Raw genomic sequence first — 18955 nt, forward strand, 5'->3', positions numbered from 1 at the left:
CGGGATCTTTCAACCAGGCTCTACTGCTCCTGTCTGCAGCATGTATCTCGGAGTGTCTCATCTGTAGCATGCAATCTTACTTTTTCATTAGAACCCAGTTAAAGGCGCAACTGCTTCTTCAAACGGCAGTGTTTAAAAAGGTAAGCATTATTTAGTTGTCAGACGTAGCACTGACATTTCCATCATTTTGCTGTTGTGCATTGTGTTATCAGATAACGAAATATATTTTTGAATGTTACGCTGCACAGATTTGAGGAGTACAATTTCAGGAGAATGCCCTCAGCTTTGGAGTAGCAGCCCGTTTAGACATCGTTTCTTAACGGCCGCTTTTCAGACCATCTTCATTTAAAGAGGAAGTTTTCAGAAAGCCCAAACAGCAGGATTAACATAAGAAGTGGCCGCGACGAATAAGTAGTTTTTTGTAATTGATCATTTAACTTAGCTGCAGAGATTTTAATAAATTTAAGCGGCATTCTTATGAGGTGAAAACGCCCGTGGTTTCGGTGTTTGGTTAAGAATTTATCCACGCTTCTGCAAATTTAACCTATGCATTCCAGATGACTAAACAAATCAAATACATCAGAATGACCGGTTTGTGCTTGAGGAAGTCCCTGTTTAAACAATTTATGGCTTTGAAAATTCCTATGTACGTACTACGTACCCGTATTGTTGACTTGTTCCAACGTGAAGGATAGCTCGCAGTGGTGGTAAGTGATATTGCAAGGTAGGCAGAAGCCATAAAAAAAGGAATTAGGCTTAGTACTAGCCTTGCTGTCGGCGGCCGCTGAACCTAAAAGTGCATCATAATACACTGGTAGATTGCGTCGTTATTTCTCAGTTAGACTCTGGCAGACAATTTTGAATGCCAAAGCGTAAAACAACCTTGACAAAAATCTGTATTGACGCTATGACTAAAAAGAAAAGCGGGTGTTTCGAGCAAAGTACGTACATTGCTAATATTGGGAGCTGTTTTTCTGGCCATCTCACGGGTATTAGAAATCTTTTCAAGTATTCGAAAAGCATTACTGAAAATGAAAGAGGGACATTCAGCGTATACGCATCTGATTTTCTTGATGTATATTTCAAAAATAGTTGTTGCCACTTGACGCATATGACCTGTACACGGCACCATAATTCACCAACGTGAATTATGGTATGGCAAGTTGTGAAGTTTTGTGGCCTAAAACGTAATAACAAATATACTATCAATAATTTTCTGGCAAATGTGACATGTACGTGTTGATGCTTAATGCTTTGAATTTATGAAACTTGCAAATGAGCAGTTGCTTCCACATTACCGTGCTAATATATGTCACACGTTTTCCTTTGATACTCGCGGGAAACATATTGCTGTTCATCATATTATTCATATTGCTCTTTATGGAAGCTAAGTTCTAAACGATCGGTCATGCGAGTCTCACAGGTGAAACGGTAGTGCGTGACTTCAGCAACATGACCTGAAAACCTTCAAAGTCGATTACTTCAAGAGCATCACCAGATATTCAACTTCTAGAAGTAAAAAACACCAAAAGAAACACACCTAACGAGGAGACAACGGTGTGATTTCCATATGAGCATTGGAACCATAACGTCCCCATTTCGCATGGCCAAGCAACCATAATCATACAGTGGAATTCATTTTTAAATAACCAATGCCCGAAATTTTTGTTGACGTTTTGCTCCCCTGCGATTGCTCAAATATGTGCTGAGTGATGGTTCGGGTTGTGAGAGAGAAGGTGAATAGTGTAGTTTTCTTGTAGCTGAGCTTCATGAGTCAAGAAATACTCCTCCTAAAACGTACAGCACAACAACGAATCAATTAGGCAATATTATGATGACCGTGGATTCTTGAACGAAGACTTCGTGTGGCAAGCATGCATACGGTGTGCGTACGCTTCAGGTATGCGGAAAGTAGGAGGTCAGAATGTTGACCACCTACTACATGTCCGTGTCGTAGATCTCATAAGTCGCGTAATCGGCTAATACTGTTTGCACGCTTTGCTTTATAGCGCACTTGTGCTTTATAGCGCGAACTTGTGCCCACAAGTAAAAGTCACTGCGGTCGTGAAGAAATCCCCGGCAGTCGCGTTCTCAAACTGGCCTCGAACCGTCTTCCTCCTTCTCGCTTGACACCTCGTGCGCGTGCATGCGATCCGGGTCCAACCGGCTACCCATGCCACGAAGATCGCTGCTTGTTGCTGAACAACACCACTTTGCGGCGTGCACAGTATCCAATGCGAGAGGTGCGCAACTTGAATGTGAGACCAAGTTGTCGCGGCAATATAGTTAAGGTGATACCTACCAGATAGCTGTTATACGCTGATTTGGCTAGTCATCCTGATGTCCCTCGGTATGCTCGCGGCGTCCGACGCAGGAATATCAAAGCGATTTGAGATTTTATAATAACTTGGGGAATAATTGCGCCGTATTCCGAGCGAATCGGAATCGTGCTATCGAAGAGTAGCGGACTTTACTTTTACTTCTAACTTTCTTCTTTTTCATATGGAAAATAACGCCTTTGCGCACGTAGAATGCCACCGTGCCATTGAAGCCACGCTCTACGCCACGCGTATAAACCGACACCGGCGTGAAAGACCTTGAACGAATACAGCTGCAAACTTCGAAAACCAGGATATGGAAAAGGAGAAAAAAATAACAAGCAGTGAAAATTTATCTATAAAAGAAATATGGTTTACTTCATCTTTCCAACAAAGAACTAGTCCGCGCAAATCAGCGAAATTTTACTCCGACCAAGAATTTCGCACGAAACTGTGCGAAACTTACTGACCATATTATTGCGCATTTGTCGATGCTACAACAGAACAGAATAGTGCGTGTGGTGCGTCATGGCGCTGGTGTAAACTTAGCTCCAGCTGATCTTTAATTCAGGACATAGTTTGGAGAAGTTAAACGACGACAATGGTAAGAACCAAGATGCAGCATAAGAAATAGGAGGATGAAGTCGTGCCTCTAAACATGTTAGAAACCGAAAAGTGCCAACATGCACGATAGAAGGCGGCGAGAAATGGAGTTGACATTGGGGAATTTCTTTCAGGAAAGCAGATTGGCCTTGCATCTTTTTTAGTGTCCGCTCAAACCGATACCCGAGGAAACAGTTCATGATATAGCGCGTAAAATATTCAGCCAACTATCGATCCGTCGAGCCGCACAATGGGCAAAAATGTTTTTCTTTCCTGATGCCTCGATCAGTGTGCATGTGGCCGTCAAGACGTCCGTTATTGCAAATGCATGAACCAAAAGTGTTATGTTTGGGATGTGAGTTTTTACACCGACACGGTTTTTATTGAGAAGCAAGGACTCATTGCGTAGCATCAATGTCTCTACTTAATGTGCCAAAATGCGGCAGGATTATGCCAGTGATTATGCGATTTACGAGCGAGGTTCTGCATCAATGTATTAATGTGCACTAATTAGAAATGGTTTGCGTCGGGATTTGTAAAGCTCAGACTCTGTGAACACTGTCGTATAATGAGCGTGTGGAAGGCGGAGGTAATTCCAGTAGTTCATGACCGTATAGCATCCACGACAACTTTTGATAGAAAGGGTTGCCCTCTCTCAATAAGGAAATGCTCAGGAGTGTCGTAATTTATCACGATATTAATGTGCTCAAACAAGAATATATCTTCCTTGAAATTGACGTAGCGGACACCAAGTGAATGCTTTGGTTATGTCTTTTCGGTCGCGTCGTATTAAGAAAAATTCATTTAATATTACATGAAAAATATCTATAGACAAGATCAACATATTATTTCGCGATCAATGTCGTTTTTTTTTGCACAGGTTACCTGCCTATCTGCAGCTGCCATTGCCGATTACCCTTGTGGCAACGTCTGCTCGCTTCTGGTGGGTGACGCCTGGATTATATCCGTGTCCACATCCTACCTGGCAACAGCCTTTATGGGCATGGTGTGCATGGCAATCACACTGGCTATGCTCGCTCAACAGATGGGATACGCTCCGGCATGTGCCTGTCTGGCATGGTTGGCTCTCGTTGCAATTGCCGCCTTCTCTGTAGGTCCTCTACTTGACCGGTGCTACGTGAGTGTGCTCTTCCTCAAATGCATTGCCAACGGATGCTTATTGCGGACGCAACGAGAATCCTCGAGGTTGCACAGAATCTAAAATGAACATTTTCTTGTATAGCCAAAGAAGTCAGCCGCCGTCAGCTACTTTTACTAGGAAATAGCTAATTAAAAATTGAGTGAAATGTGGCAATAAGCTCTTGATAACAATCTTGATCTCAATAAGCACTTGATAACCTAGCCAGCGCATCAATCTTTCTTACATTTTGAATAACGAACATTAAAGAACATGTTGAAATTGTAAAATTGCACATAGGCAGTAATGAGGTTAAGTTTCCAAGCACAAATTCTTAGACTAACATGACTTCCAGCACAATTATCGGTGAAAAAACACACAATAAATATACATTTCATCTAGCACACACCCTCTCCCCCAATCATCACATTATTCTTCAACAAAGAAATCATACAGATGCTCAAATAAACATTAAACGCAGATTTTTCAAAACGTTCATTTAACCTTTCAGTGCCTAGCGTATCACGTATGCTTCGCTGTGCTTGATACCTCAGCATTACGATTTAAACATGGCTGTTTATTGTGACGTTTTTCATCCACTTGAGAGAGCTTTCAGCTGGGAATGGTTCATAGCCAATAAAAGCTATTACTGTATTAATTCAAATATCCTTAAAATATAAATCTATTGTTTTACAGCGAAGCTTTATATAGCTTGGGTTCCGTGCACTTTTGTTCTCCGTGAACAAAAACTATCATATTCATTGGCTCATACCCGCAAAACATTCATACTCCCGTAAGCGAGCAAAAAATGAAATAGCTCATAGTCCCGTAAAGCAGAGGCTACAAGCACTCAGCAAATTGAAGCAAACAGTGCTTAAAATCTTTGTAATCGCGCACACAACATACAGAACAGCATGTCGCAAACTCTCAACATGTATGGCTGCGCCCGTAAGCTATGGCTCAACCTCCCGTAAGCAAGCAAAAAATGCAAAGATTCATAGTTCCGTGAGGTTTATGGCTACTCACGTTGCATGAATTTGCTGCGATGACACTACCCCCGTTGTCGCTGTCGGTGATTTTAATGTGGGTGTATCGGTACCAAAAAGGGAGCGGTTTACGAGTTCCGTGTTGCAGACATATCCTTTGCGATGCCACACCGATCCGGCCCAATGGACCAGCTAGTAGCGTACGTGCATCGATTTGACAATATAAAAGAATGTGATTGCAATTGCGAGTGAAATAATGACCACCTATCAAGATAATAAATGAGAGTGCGTACCTTTGATGATCACCCGCCAAGACAATAACTGAGTTCGTACATTTGTTCAAAATTATGTTTCACCTCCGTGTTGTGTGCTCAACAGATTCGCTGGTCAAGCACCTTCACAGAGTGAAATGACTCACCAATTTTTCTAAAAAATGTGCTCATTATGGCAAAAACTAAAGATCAACAAACGACTCTAACTTCGGTTAGTGTAGAACTGCGCTTGACCATAAGAGGGTGAACCTGAAGCACACAATGCGTTTGAGTGTCGTTTGCTTGAATGGGTATCTTTTCGCATATTTATTTACACAATCGTGAGCACGTTGTGCCATTATGTATAAATGATGCGTGCCTGCAAAACCATTGATGAATTAGGCAATCGTCCCTTGGTAACAGCCGGAAGTTCATAAGGGCAGATTATCTGTGACCAATACGCGAGAAAACCTCCTAGATACATGCAGTGAATTTCCTGTTGTTGGAGAAGCGCCAAAAGGATCGTCAGCAAAGGAGTGAGGACGGACATGCACTGAATATGCAATTGTTCTTTGTGGATTTTTACCCTCGCTTGTGCTTTCTCTCTGATCAAAGTTCGGAAGCGAGAGAGAGAGCGAAAGAGATTGCGTAGATAAAAAAAGTTCTCTTTCTGCTTGGATACGGGGAGCAGACCCAGTTACTGCTAGAGTGCGTTTGCAACAGTTATACCATAAGAAGCCAACAAACACTGACACCAAGGACAACATAGACGTAACGACAAGGAGATATCCAGTCGCTGATAGGAATAAATTTGTTTTTATGCAAGGCTTTGCTGCGAGGACAATACAAAGATGGTGAGCGTGCAAACACCGTGCAGGATCCGAACATTGGCTTTCAAGCTAGTGGATAAATTGCCCGTGTTCTAAATTGTCCCGCCATTGCTGAGCCAAGTCAGATATATTCACCGCGCAAAGGGAAGGACTGCCATCATCAGCATCACTTGACATCATTGCAAGTCGAGCGCGCGAAAGACAGTCAGCGTCAGTGTGCCTCCCGTTAGACTTGTAGACGATTGTTACATCGAATCCTTGAAGACGAAGACTCCACCTCGCAAGACGCCCTGAGGGGTCTTTAAGATTGGTCATCCAAAAAAGGGCATGATGTTCGGTAACCACTACGAACGGACGATCGTATAAATATAGCCGAAACTTAGCTATAGCCAAGACGACAGCTACGCATTCCTTTTCAGTGCTCAAGTAGTTCATTTCTACAAAAGTTAAAGTGCGGCTAGTGCAAGCAATAGCATATTTAATGCCATCTTGCCACTGCAGGAGCACCACACCAAGGCCAACCCACCAAGGCCATCGGTGTGTAGTTCAATATCGGCGTCTTTATCAAAGTATCCAAGGGCGCGGCGTCTGGAGGTCCCACTGAAGCTAAAAAGAAGTGTCTTTCTGCTCGGCATCCCAAATAACGGGATATCCTCTTCTGTCAAAAGAGTCAGAGGTTCTGCATTCTTGAAAAGAAATTCTAAAAGTGTCTGTAGTATGCCTCGAGGCCCAAGAAGCGTCGAAGTTACGTTTGTTGGCGGGTGGTGGAAACGTGGCGACAGCCACACTCTTGTCTGGGTCTGGCCGGACACCATCGTGACTAAAAACGTGGCCGAAGATCTTCAGCTCCTTATAACCGAAATGACATTACTCAGGCTTAATAAATGAAACAAAGAAACGATAAATTATTGGAAATTAAAGTGGATGAAAAAACTTGCCGCAGGTAGGAACCCCCTTTCTTCTCGTTTATTACATAACCAGCGTCTCGAACTCGGCAACATTGATGCCTTCAGGTAGCATGTGTGGGGTTATTGACCAGTTGCCTTCACCCAAAAAGATCGCATTCTCGTGACGCCTGCGGCAAAATGGACGTTCCACGTCCGCCGCCAAGGTCTGTGAGTGGTGGCGCTGGTAAACACTCCCAGGGTTCTACTAGGACACATAAATACCCAAGAAAGTGGACGGGAAACGGCGCCACGATAGCTCAATCGGTAGAGCATCGCACGCGAAATGCGAAGGTTGTAGGTTCGGTTCCCACCTGCGGCAAGTTGTTTTTTCATCCACTTTAATTTCCATTAATTTATCGTTTCTTTATTTCATTTATTAAGCACAAGTAATTTCCCCTATGTTGTACTTGGTGTGAGTGTTTGCTGGCTTCCTATGAAATGACAAATAAAAAATCGGGCCCCTCGGTTAACCCCCTTTCTTCTCGTTTATTACTCAGGTCTGAATGATAGGCCTGCAGAGCAATTGCAAGGAACACGGACTGAAGTCACTGCAAGTGTTGCTCAAATGTCCGAGAAAAAACCCACGACGTTGCTAAATAGACGAGACATGGTTCCCACTTAGGACCTCATAGCATGGTGTCCATCATCCTTCGAAAGGTCGTGCGAGATGAGGATAATTCGAAGGGCAGCACCTTAAATTCGTACAGGCCGTCAGGAGTTATGAACGAAGTCTTTTCACGATAACGTTCATCAACTTCAATATGCAAGTGTTCGCTTTGTGAATCCATTCAAGAGAAGTATCGGACATTTCGGAGGCGGTCTAGAGAGTCACCTATGCGGGGAAAAGGGTAGACATCTTTCTTCGTCACCTTCTTCAGTTTGAGGTAATCCACACAAAACCGAAGAGTGGCGTCCTTCTTTTTGACAAGTACAACGGGGGACGCCCACGGGCGGGTTGCGGGGTCTATTAAGTCGTCGGCGAGCATCTGCTCTACTTGACGACAAATCGCCTCTTGCTCCTTTTGTGACAACCGGTAGGCATGCTGACGCACGGGGTTTTCGGTCGTGTCTCTTATAACACGGTGCTTCGCGATGGGGGTCTGTTTGACTTTTAACGTAGGAGCAACACAGTTATTGAACATGCATACAAGATTTCGTATAGGCTCTTTCTGTGGGGCTGAGCGCTCAGGATTTATGTCGACTGTACTGACCAACCCAGTGTCACTCTACGTCTGCGTTTACCTTATTGAATACCCAATATCTTCAAGGTGAGCAATGGTCGTTCAGTTTACCGGGTGTTGGTAGTTACCACTGAATTTCGTAACCAAAAGCTTAGTCATCTTGCCATTCCGTTTAATAATGCCGTGGGCAACGCAGGCCTGTCGAACCAAGTGCACCGACATGTTTCCTTCAGCGATTCCACTACAGTTGCGTTCACAGCCGCTTTCAACAGTTATGAACATACTAGTTCGCGGCCGGAGTGTCATAGTGTCGGCAACAACACGCAGTGCTGTCTTGCGCGTGTCACTATCTTGCAGTACGTGGGCGCAGCTGTCAGAAAACGTTAAAATGAGCACCCGGAGGTCGATAACAGCTCCGTGCTCGCGAAGAAAATGCATCCCAAGGATGACTTTCCGGGTGCACTCACGCAACACAATGAAAGTAGCAACGTACATGGAGAGACGAATTTGGAGCCGGGCTATGCAGCTCCCAGTTGGCGTCAAAAGATGATCGCCGGCTGTCCGGAGGCTTGGTCTATGCCATTGCGTCGTGACATTTCACAGTTTAGCGGCTAGTTTAGCGCTCAACAAAATAATCGATGGCAGTGTCCGTGAGGCCTGCGACCAGGTAGTTGTCGACTTAAATGGAAATGTCAGCGGAAACACTTTTGTTGTTGACGGCATGCGGCAGTGAAAGGGAACCGTCGGCGGTAGGCTGGTGCATCGGAGGAGGTGCATATGTTATAGATCGGTCAAGAGTGGCCCCACCCCCGGAGGTCGCTGGTCCTAGTTTCCCCGGCGTCTGCTTGGGGACTTAGTACATCTGACCCCAACGCCATGAGGGAAATGCCGAGTGTTGGCCACGTGACGCAGAACGTCGAGCAGATGGATGGCGGGACTGACATTGCGCAGGAGTTGGAGACTGGTGACTCGCCAAGTACTCGGCTATAGCTCGGGGATGCTCACCATCCCGGGGTCGACGTTCGTCTGGGCGAAACCCACGAAAGCCCATCTGCTGGTATGTGCACTCTCAGTGTAGGTGACCTGCTTCACCATAGTAGATTGTCGGCAGCTAGCATGCAACAGGCTGAATGCCCGTGCGCTTATACTGTGCCTTGCAGAAGGCAGATATTTCGAACATTACTGCATCGTCTATTGCGTAGATGAACGGACGGATAGCTGACTGCCTGCACAAGACCTCTTAAGGCTTCAGCATTTGTCAGGAGAGGGGCCGTGGCTGGTGGTGCGACCAGTGGTTGTACCAGCTGCCTGACTTCTACGCGAACCATATCACTTGGAGCAGTCACATGAGCTTGAAGAGACACTGTATGAACATTTTGCAGCTCCCCACGTACAATATTGCGCACGAGTAAGCTGAGGGTCGTCAAGTGAGGGGTTGCCATGGACGAATAGAGAGATGAAAAACTTGCTTGGGCTCTCGAACTTCGACGACCACTGTCGTAGCATACGCTCCCTCATTGTTGCTTCATGGAGGAATTTGGCTAAAGCACCCGGTGAGTTGCGCACTAGACTTGCGAACAACTGCTCTTTCAACCCCCGCATCAACAAGCGTACTTTCTTTTCTTATGTTATTTCAGGATCAGCTCGCCAGAACAGCCGCGGCTTGTCCTCAACGAACATGGCGAGGCTCCCATTTTAATCTCTGACTCCTAGAATGGAATGCACATTCTGCTTACTCTTTCATAGCTGGCCACAAAATTCTTGCCAGGTCGCCAAACTAGCTTAATGGTTTTCAAACGAGGTGCGCACCAACTGGTCGAGGCCGAAGTAGACATACCGGAGCATACGGTGGGCCTCACATTCGTTGACGCTCGCTACTAGATTGTAGTGATGGAGGCTGTCTCCAACATCTCCAAAAGCGCCACTGTTAAACGGCCTTGGCATTCGCGGCGTGTTGAAGATCAACAGAGCAGGCGTCTCTCCAATCTGGCTGGCAGTTGAATTGGTTGAATCTTTGTCAATTGGACTAAAAGCGTCCAGTTCTGGTGATAGTCCTAGCTGCCACTGGCTTCGCCGAAGATCACCGTCGAAGGTGTCGCGATCGATGTTCAGAGCTTCCTGTTCGTCGAAGAGCATGAAACAGAGTACTCCGCACCTCCACTAGTCACGTTAGTATGTACGGCAATAGTAACTATTTAAAGAAATCACAGTTTCACTCCGACACCTTCACTGAGAAATGTCTTTACTTAGTCTTCGTCGTCATCGACACCCACCTCACTTCGTCGTCCTCAGCTTCCCCAGAAGCGGAAAACCCAAAACACAGCCACCTGTTATGCACGTGGCAATCATCGGGATGGAGCGGAAATAGTAGAAGGGCGTTCGTTAGCTCTGGGATTGGCGACAGCACATACAGAATGTAAACCAATGTTTTCAAGTTCCTGGCGAACGATGGCTTCTACGAGAGGAACGCAAAAAGTGGCAGCATCAGGGCTACACAAACAGAAAGCTGCGGGCGCCCTCGCATCTAGTTTACGTCGAACGATTCGCACCACGTCCTCTAATGGCGATGCACGCCGCCGCGCGTGTTGATATTCACACGAAAACGTTGCAGCAGTACTGGGAAGTCTGGCGAATGGGTGCAAGACGCTTCGGCTTTTGGCCTGCTCGAATTGTCGGCACTCTTTGATGATAGCATCAACTGTAGAGCAGCTTTTGCACATGAGCAGATTAAAGGCGTCGTCAGCAATGCCCTTAAGCACGTGCCTGACCTTCTCAGCTTCTGTCGTCATCATCGGCTTTACGACAAAGTGCCAGCACGTCCTGGATGTACGAGACATAGGACACCGTGAGGGATTGGGCACGGGAGCCCAGTTCCTGCTTTGCGGCAATTTTATGGCCGGCTCGTTTGCCAAAAAGCTCTGTCAACTTCTGTTTCCATTGGTCCCAGCTGGTTAGCTCCTCTTCGTGGTTTTCGTACCACACCTTTGCCTTGCCTCTTAGGTAGAACAACAGGTTAGCTAGCATTAGCGCTGGGTCCCATCTGTTGATTCCACTCACGCGTTGGTACATAGCCACCCACTCTTCGACGTCGGCGCCATTGGTCTCGCAGAAAGTTCCAGGGTCCTTGGGTTGCAAAACCACAACCGAAGGTGACAGCGATGTAGCTGGCGACGGTGACATTGGAAGCGGCAATGCCGTCGATCCCCCGTGCTCAGCGTCATTCATGGCGCAGACCGAGATGCGACGTCCACTGCGGAGCTCAGTTTCCTGCCGAGGTACCTGAAACCTCCAACAAAATGTTACGGGGATGTTGCGAGTATAGAAAGAATATATATATATATATATATATATATATATATATATATATATATATATATATATATATATATATATATATATATATATACACGCTGAGTCAGGGTAGTTAAGATGGCTGACCCCCAAAACCACGCAGCAGCCAGCGTCTCCGATCTTCTTCGTCCTCTTTCTTCTTTCATCCTTCCGTAACAATACTATTACAAGGATAGCTTTACAAACTCAGCTCTCAGCTTGTATGGCCTTCTCCTTTGCATATAGTAACTCTCACTTGGGTTATGCTGAGTGCCCTGTATTCCTCCAGGCAGCCTTGTCAAGATTTCATGAATCAGCCGCTCTCTCAATAAGTTCTTAAGTCGACAGTAGTGCGTCGTGCTTTTCTTATATGATAAGTTCTTTTTTTCTTATAAACATTTCAACATCTTTAGCTTTGGCCCCCAATGTCGTCGTGCGGCCAAATAATTTCTAGAGTGATACCTTGTTTTGCGAATGTCACACACCTCCCAATGAGTGGCATATTTAATTTATTGATTATGTTTAGTAAGCTGCATTAGCTTTCTTCCAGTAATGGTTGAATTTGAACCATACATCTACTGTTTTAATATATGTGAAGTATAAAATTGTTGAACGGGAGAATTGTGACTAACCCGAATGTAGCATGCTTGAGTGGATAACAATTTTGCCATTCATGAGCCTTCCTCCCCCTTATACCAAAGGAAGGGTTTGAGGAGAACACTTAGATAAACGTACATATTAAATCTCAAGCTAGGTATAGAATATATGTGCAGTCGGTATTTATTAAGTTATTCTATTTAAGTGCAGACCTTTGTTCTCTGGACCAGTTCGACTATTTTCTGTAGTATCCTATCTAAAATAGGTTAAAAACCGTTGGACGTCCTTCAGCTGTAGTGTGCGTACTAGAAATCTTCACTTTATATTACATGCACTTTCATTTTTCAGGCAAACTTTTACGATCACCGGGATGCAAGATACAAGAAATTGAGTGACTTCCTTTCGTCAATGCGAATGATCAAGATGTCCGCACTGGAAAATGTGTTTCAGTGCAAACTTCTTCAATTGAGATCCAAAGAAATCAACCAAGCACTCCACATCAACACTTTGGAGAGCATCATTGAGACCATGTTTAGCATATCAAGCTCTCTGGTACGACCCTGTTCACTAGGCCGTTTTTCTTTTTTAAGTATGAGATTTTCTGTGAGCAAGCAAAGCAACGTTTGGTGCCTCATTGATTTTCGATCAAACGCTCTGATTAAATTTGGTATTTTTCTGGGGCTCAGGGCATGCGAGTGTATTGGTTCCTAATATGTCGATATTTATGATTTTTATTTTTTCTAAAGAAGTCTCTGTAAGAAAGTAAGATGGTCAGCTACGCGTAAGTTTATTATCCTGGAGCATAAGGATCGAGTCACCATGCGGTGATAAATATGCATTTGTGATCAATCTTCGATAAAAAGCAAATAGAAGAACTTAGTAGGTGAACAAATACGTGAGAAGGGAGCAGTCTAAAGCAGAAGGTAATGATAATTAGCGTTTAAGTGGTAAGCAGTGGGTAGAATGGACAGCATCTCCTCGGAGCGAACGCTTAGAGAATGCAAATTTCTTTCTTTAGAGAAGGAGCTGCTTTTCTTTCCGAAATTGATATAGTTTTGCCTCAATGATTGCGCAATTCGGTACGAAAGACAATGTACGGTATGTATACCGGAATACAATTGTTGCAAGCAAATGTAAGTTGACCATCTCGCATTTAAATCCTACACTTATTTGGAGCGAGTAATCGAAGCATTCATCGCAAGTGGAAGACAAAAAAAAAAGGAATCTAATTGTGTGCAGAGCTATCAAACTTGCTGCTTTAGTTTTGCTTGGAAAGCGTCATGAAACAGGCATAGCTATTTGATTGACGAAAAGCGGAATAATGTTTAAGAAAGGCGCAGAAGTTATGGAGAGAATTGAAGTGTAAGGTGAAAGGCAGCGATAAAAATAGAGCGCATGGATTGTTTTTCTGGAGTTTTTTGTGCTATAACCACCGTTTCTATCGTGAGACACGCCAGTAGTAGGGGACTCCAAATTAATTTTGAGAAACTGTAGTCCTTAAAGTACACCTAACGCATTGTGCGTCAGAGTCCTCGGATTTCGTCCCTATCGAAATGCGGCCGCCATGAATGAGATTTCATCCCGCGACCTCGTGCATAGAAGCCAACACCTTATCCGTTAAGCTGCCATGGCGGGATACAGCAATAAATAACGAGACACGTCTCGTTACAAAGAATTCAAATAAACTGGTGAAGTTAATAAAATGAAATAGAAAGACATTTGCAGAAAAGAATCAGAGAATAACATGGCTTACAATTATCTTAAGAGCTATATTTAGCTTCGTCCAAGAGGTAACGAGGCGAAAAGTAAAGGCTGCCAGTTAAACAATTGATGATATTATAGCAAATATAATCAAGACTCATATTTTGAAACACTGAAATGCTCGCAGGTTGTAAGCTGTACAGCTTGCGGATGAAATATGAATATATTTAATCTCTTCCGGGGAGTGAAACGAACGCATTCGCAATGGATAGTTTTAAATGGAAGCTCAATAGTAAAAAATAAATGTCACGGATATCTTGTCATAAAACAACTTTTCAGTACGCAAAGCTATGAACTGAGGTTAGATACGGACTGAGGTAAATAACCAGTTTTCAGAACAATACGTTTGTGTCAAAAGAGCAAAGGCAAGAACGTCAACTGTAACACAGGTGGTGCAAGAAAGTAATATTCATAATTAGTAGAGTGATGAAACCAAGCACTTTTCCAGGACAATCTTAAACATCTAACATCGTGTTCAAACGGCTTAAGTATTAAACATAGTGTTTGCGCTGCTTGATGTCACATGTCGGAGGCCAACACGTTAAGCGACTTTGTTAGTATAGGCTCCTTGGCTCTATCCGTTTCATGGGTGTTTTTCAACTAGTCATTCTTCGCTAATATACACTTTACAATGGAAGGAATGTTCCAAATCATAAAATGACATTAGCACTCGTGAACTTAGGCTGCATTCAATTGGCATATGCAAGCTATTACGGTACCCTTCATTTGGTCTAACCTATAAAGTGTTTCCTAGGATTATCCATGTTTTGAGGACAAGCGTTTTGGCACCAGGGCGTAGATAATTATTTTTACGAGAAAAATAGAATCAGAGTTTTCTTTGTGTGTGTGTAATGTGCTTTCTTACTGGTTTATTTTTTTTCCTTTCCACAATATGTATAAAATATCACAGTGAAACTTCGTATCGTGTTCTAGTATTTTGTTATGATGCCTAAGAGCTACTTGTAGTTTTTAAAGCAAATTTTTCTATGTCTCGTCCTTCGAGATTCCTACTGCTGCTCTTGCTGTTGCTGCGGGCTGCTTTCGCGCACACCACCTCGGGGTGTGGGTCAGAGAGTGTATATGACAAGCTCGAGTAAGAAAAGAAAGGCGATGAGAGAAACTCGTTTCCACCCCACCCCGTCGGATGTGCACAATGCCCTCTGGAGCTCCTTGGCCGTTGCCACCTTAGCCGCTTGACAGCTGTAATTATCCGTGAGTCCCCTCACAAGCACAGCAGAAACTGCAGCGCTTCCCTTTCTGTTAAGGTGCGAGGTCAAAGAAGACGCAGATAGAGCTGTAGAGAGGAAAAGAAGGAGAGGAAGGGGAAGAGGCAGTTCCCATATAAAATAGGCGAGGGAGGTGACGTAAGAAGGCAAGGGAACCCCAATACTATACGACAGCATTTGCGGGAAAACAGGATAAGCTGAAGTTCAAGGTACGGTACAGTACGTTGCTGCTATTTCTGAAAAATAAAGGCCATGCAAGTATGTCAAGCGGACAACTAACGCAGGGCATGCAGAAGCAGAGCCGCATTAATTAAAACGCACCGCAGCGTCCAAGAGGCACTACGGAAGCAGTCTACAGTCGAATCAACACTTCAGTACCCACCGCGTTATATTTACGGCTATGGTATTGCTGGAGGTCGCGGGTTTAATCCCCATCGCGGCTGCCGCATTTCGATGGGGGCGAAATAGAAAACGCACGTGCACTTAGATTTTCAGACACGTTAAAGAACGTTATGGTGTCAAAATTAATCCGGAGTCCGCCACTACGGCTTGCCTCATAATTTTGGCGCGGTTTTGTCACGTACAGCCCCATAATCTAATTCCAGTTTAATACTTCTGCCACAATGCAATGCACCATCTGAGGAAATGACAATGCTCAGCCCTCTCAGAGGTTATAAAATATGGCGCACAAGAACTTCTCAAGCAAACACCTCTGACTGTGTGTTCTGTGTGCTCCGCAGACAAACAGCAGTGGTGCCCGCAAGGTAACGTTTAAGATCAACTCACCGCTCTTCTGTTAGCCTAAACGTTGAAGAAATTAAGCTTTAGCCGTCAAAGAACCGCTAATTATCGACAATCAAAGTATCCAGCGCGGATTGCTTCGCTTACATCGATTCCCACAGTGCGTGGGGTCTGTACACTTTTAATTAATTTTTTTACTTTTCTTCAATATAGACCTTTTTCTGTTTTATACTTTTGTTTTAATTATGGCTCGCTAATACAGTTCATTCCTTCCGTCCAAAGTCTTCACCTCGTTAGCACAGCGCTGAGAGGAAGCCATTCCTCTGCCGAAGCGTTGGCTCCGCTCTCAGTATTCTCTTTCTAGCCTACTGTCGATGGGTTTCTCGCCTGCTTGTGGCTAGCCTTTGTTTTTTAATCTTCACCCAGTTTTCGGAATGTATTTAGCCTCTTACACATACCCAGCGACTGAAGTTGCCTACTAGCTTGGACGACTACTAAGCGTGGGCTGCTGTCTTGCTGAACATAAAGCTGGGCTGCTGCGTCGGTTCCCCAATAGACAACTTGCTGATGTCTAATGTCTGGCTTAGTAGACAACTTCCTTCATTGGGTATGTGCCTCTGTGCTTGTGCCGACCAGCCAATGTCTTCACTGTACATGTGATACTGTTGTGTACCAATTCCTGGCAAATCCATAAGAATGTATGTACTAAGGTGGCACAAGGAGTGTAAAGCCTGAAATATAGTAAAGTGATAGTGCCCTATCCGCAACAGACACCTCCACGTCCAATGTGACCACTTGATTGAGAACCGTTTCAACTTAGTTGCGATAAAATCAGGTAGAAAAAGACTTAGCATAGTGCCAGGGAAGATGTTTGCAGTGAATGAAAAGCGAGGTAAAGTCATAATCAATTTTGATGATCTAGTAAAAGTAGCAGAATAATTCTATACTGACCTGTGCAACCTTCATTGGAAGTAGTGACAAACGGATACAGAGGCTCCTTCTGTTAATAGTGATCCAGTTAGAAGGGTCTTACAAGACATGTCCCGAGGAATAGCTGCAGGAGAAGTTAGAATAACAGTCGACTCAATCAAAGATGAAGAAAATATTATACATGAAAAGCTTGCGGCCTTTTATATGTAATGTTTCACCACTTCAATGGTACCAGAGGTCTCGGCGAACGCCAACATTATACTAATTCATAAGAAGAGAGACACGAAAGAATTGAAGTATTAAGGAGCATTAGCGTGCTTACATTTTTGCAAAAAAACATTCACCAGGGTAAGTTTCGATAAAATCGTGGCAACACTTAACATCAATCATCCAGGAGAACAGGATGTCTTGGAGAAGGAGTGTTCTACAATGAATGACGTCCGTGTCATCAATCCGGCAATCGAAACATCTTCGGAGTGCAATTAACCTTTCTATATAGCTTTCATAGAATATGAGAAGGCATTTGATTTGAACGTCCAATAATAATACGCAGAAGACAAAGGTAATGTTCAGTAGCTTGGCAAGAGAACCAGAATTCATGATCTCCAGTGAGTCTATAGACCGTGTTGGAGTACGTTTATATAAGTCAAGTACTCACAGGGAACCTCAATTCAGAGAAGGAAATTTACAGAAAATCAAAAATGCGTTCAAGTGCACACAGTAGGCATTACCAAATTCTGACTGGGAGCTTACCACTTGTTGAAAAGATAAGTGTACAGTCGTTGCATTTCATTATTGCTAACTTAAGGAGCAGACATTGGAGTTTACCAAAATAGGCCGAAAACAAGTTAAAGCCCGCGCAAAAAGTGATGGAACAAAAATTGCTAGGCGTAACCTCAAGAGACAGGGAGAGAGCGGTGTGGATCAGAGAGTAAACGGGGCTAGCTGATATACTACATAATTTAGTAGAAACAAAATGGGGCTGGTAAGGCCGATTAATGTGCAGGACGATAACTGGTGCACCGTTAATCCTATAGTAAGCACCAATGGAAAGGAAGTGCAATCCAAGACAGCAGAAAATTAAATGGGGTGACGAAATTACGAAATTTTTAAGGCGCAAGTTGCAATAAGCTATCGCAAGACAGGGGTAATTGGAGGTCGTTGGGAGAGGCCTTCGTCCACAGAGGACAGAAAGATAGGCTAATGATGATGATGAAATTACAGCGACAGCGCGCTATGCTCAAAAGACGTTTCCGGGATGAACTTGGCCATTTCATCGACAGCAATTGCAACGTATAGTTGCAGCCAAGATACTGGGGAAACTGCAGAGTTTCAAGTGGGATGTAGTAATGTAGTAGTAAAGTGGGGTAGTATCATGTGGCATTGTGGTACGCAACGAGTTTGCTGCTTCGTGTGTGTGGGGTTGCAAAAAGGTATGTCGGTACAGTGCTCTAATACTAATCGCATTAACTTCAATCTGCCGTAGCTTCGCTAAACAGAGCCTATTTGTATTTATTTGACGCCTCTTGATTATATTTTTGTACATATAGCGTTGTGAAAAGTCCACTGAATGAAATATTCATGCCCAAATGTTCATTCACAAATGGCAAATATTTCCTATATGTCATTGACTCCTTTTGTGAGATAACAGGTTTCAGAAAATAAGATGTGTGGAAGAAGACACTCGGATAAGTTTAATTCAATGGCAAATGATAAGGCCTGCTAGCTTATCTCGGGTGAAAGGATTTGTGAAACTGTGCGACATAAGTAAACACCCAGGCTTTACATGTGTAGTAAATCAATAAGATATGTCCTCCATAAGCTGAGTATTAGTGTACAACTGTTGGAGCAATCATGACATGTAAAACTCTGTATGAAGTTCTCATGAGGTCGTATAAGCTTAACCTAAGTCTCTCCAGACATGATGCAGCTCTATTCGTACAAAGATGGAAAAAATCAGTAATAATTTAAATTAAGCAAAGCTGTGATTGGTATTTGTACAGATGTCACTTGGTAATGAAAGTTTCTTTCGAAGGGTATCAATCTGTATTGCTTGATTTTCACACACACCCGGGTCTCAGAAATATACAGAAATTACTCAGATCGAGTGGGGTCG

This window comes from Dermacentor andersoni, chromosome 6, assembly GCF_023375885.2.
Source record: "Dermacentor andersoni chromosome 6, qqDerAnde1_hic_scaffold, whole genome shotgun sequence".
In the NCBI taxonomy this organism is placed as follows: Eukaryota; Metazoa; Arthropoda; class Arachnida; order Ixodida; family Ixodidae; genus Dermacentor; species Dermacentor andersoni.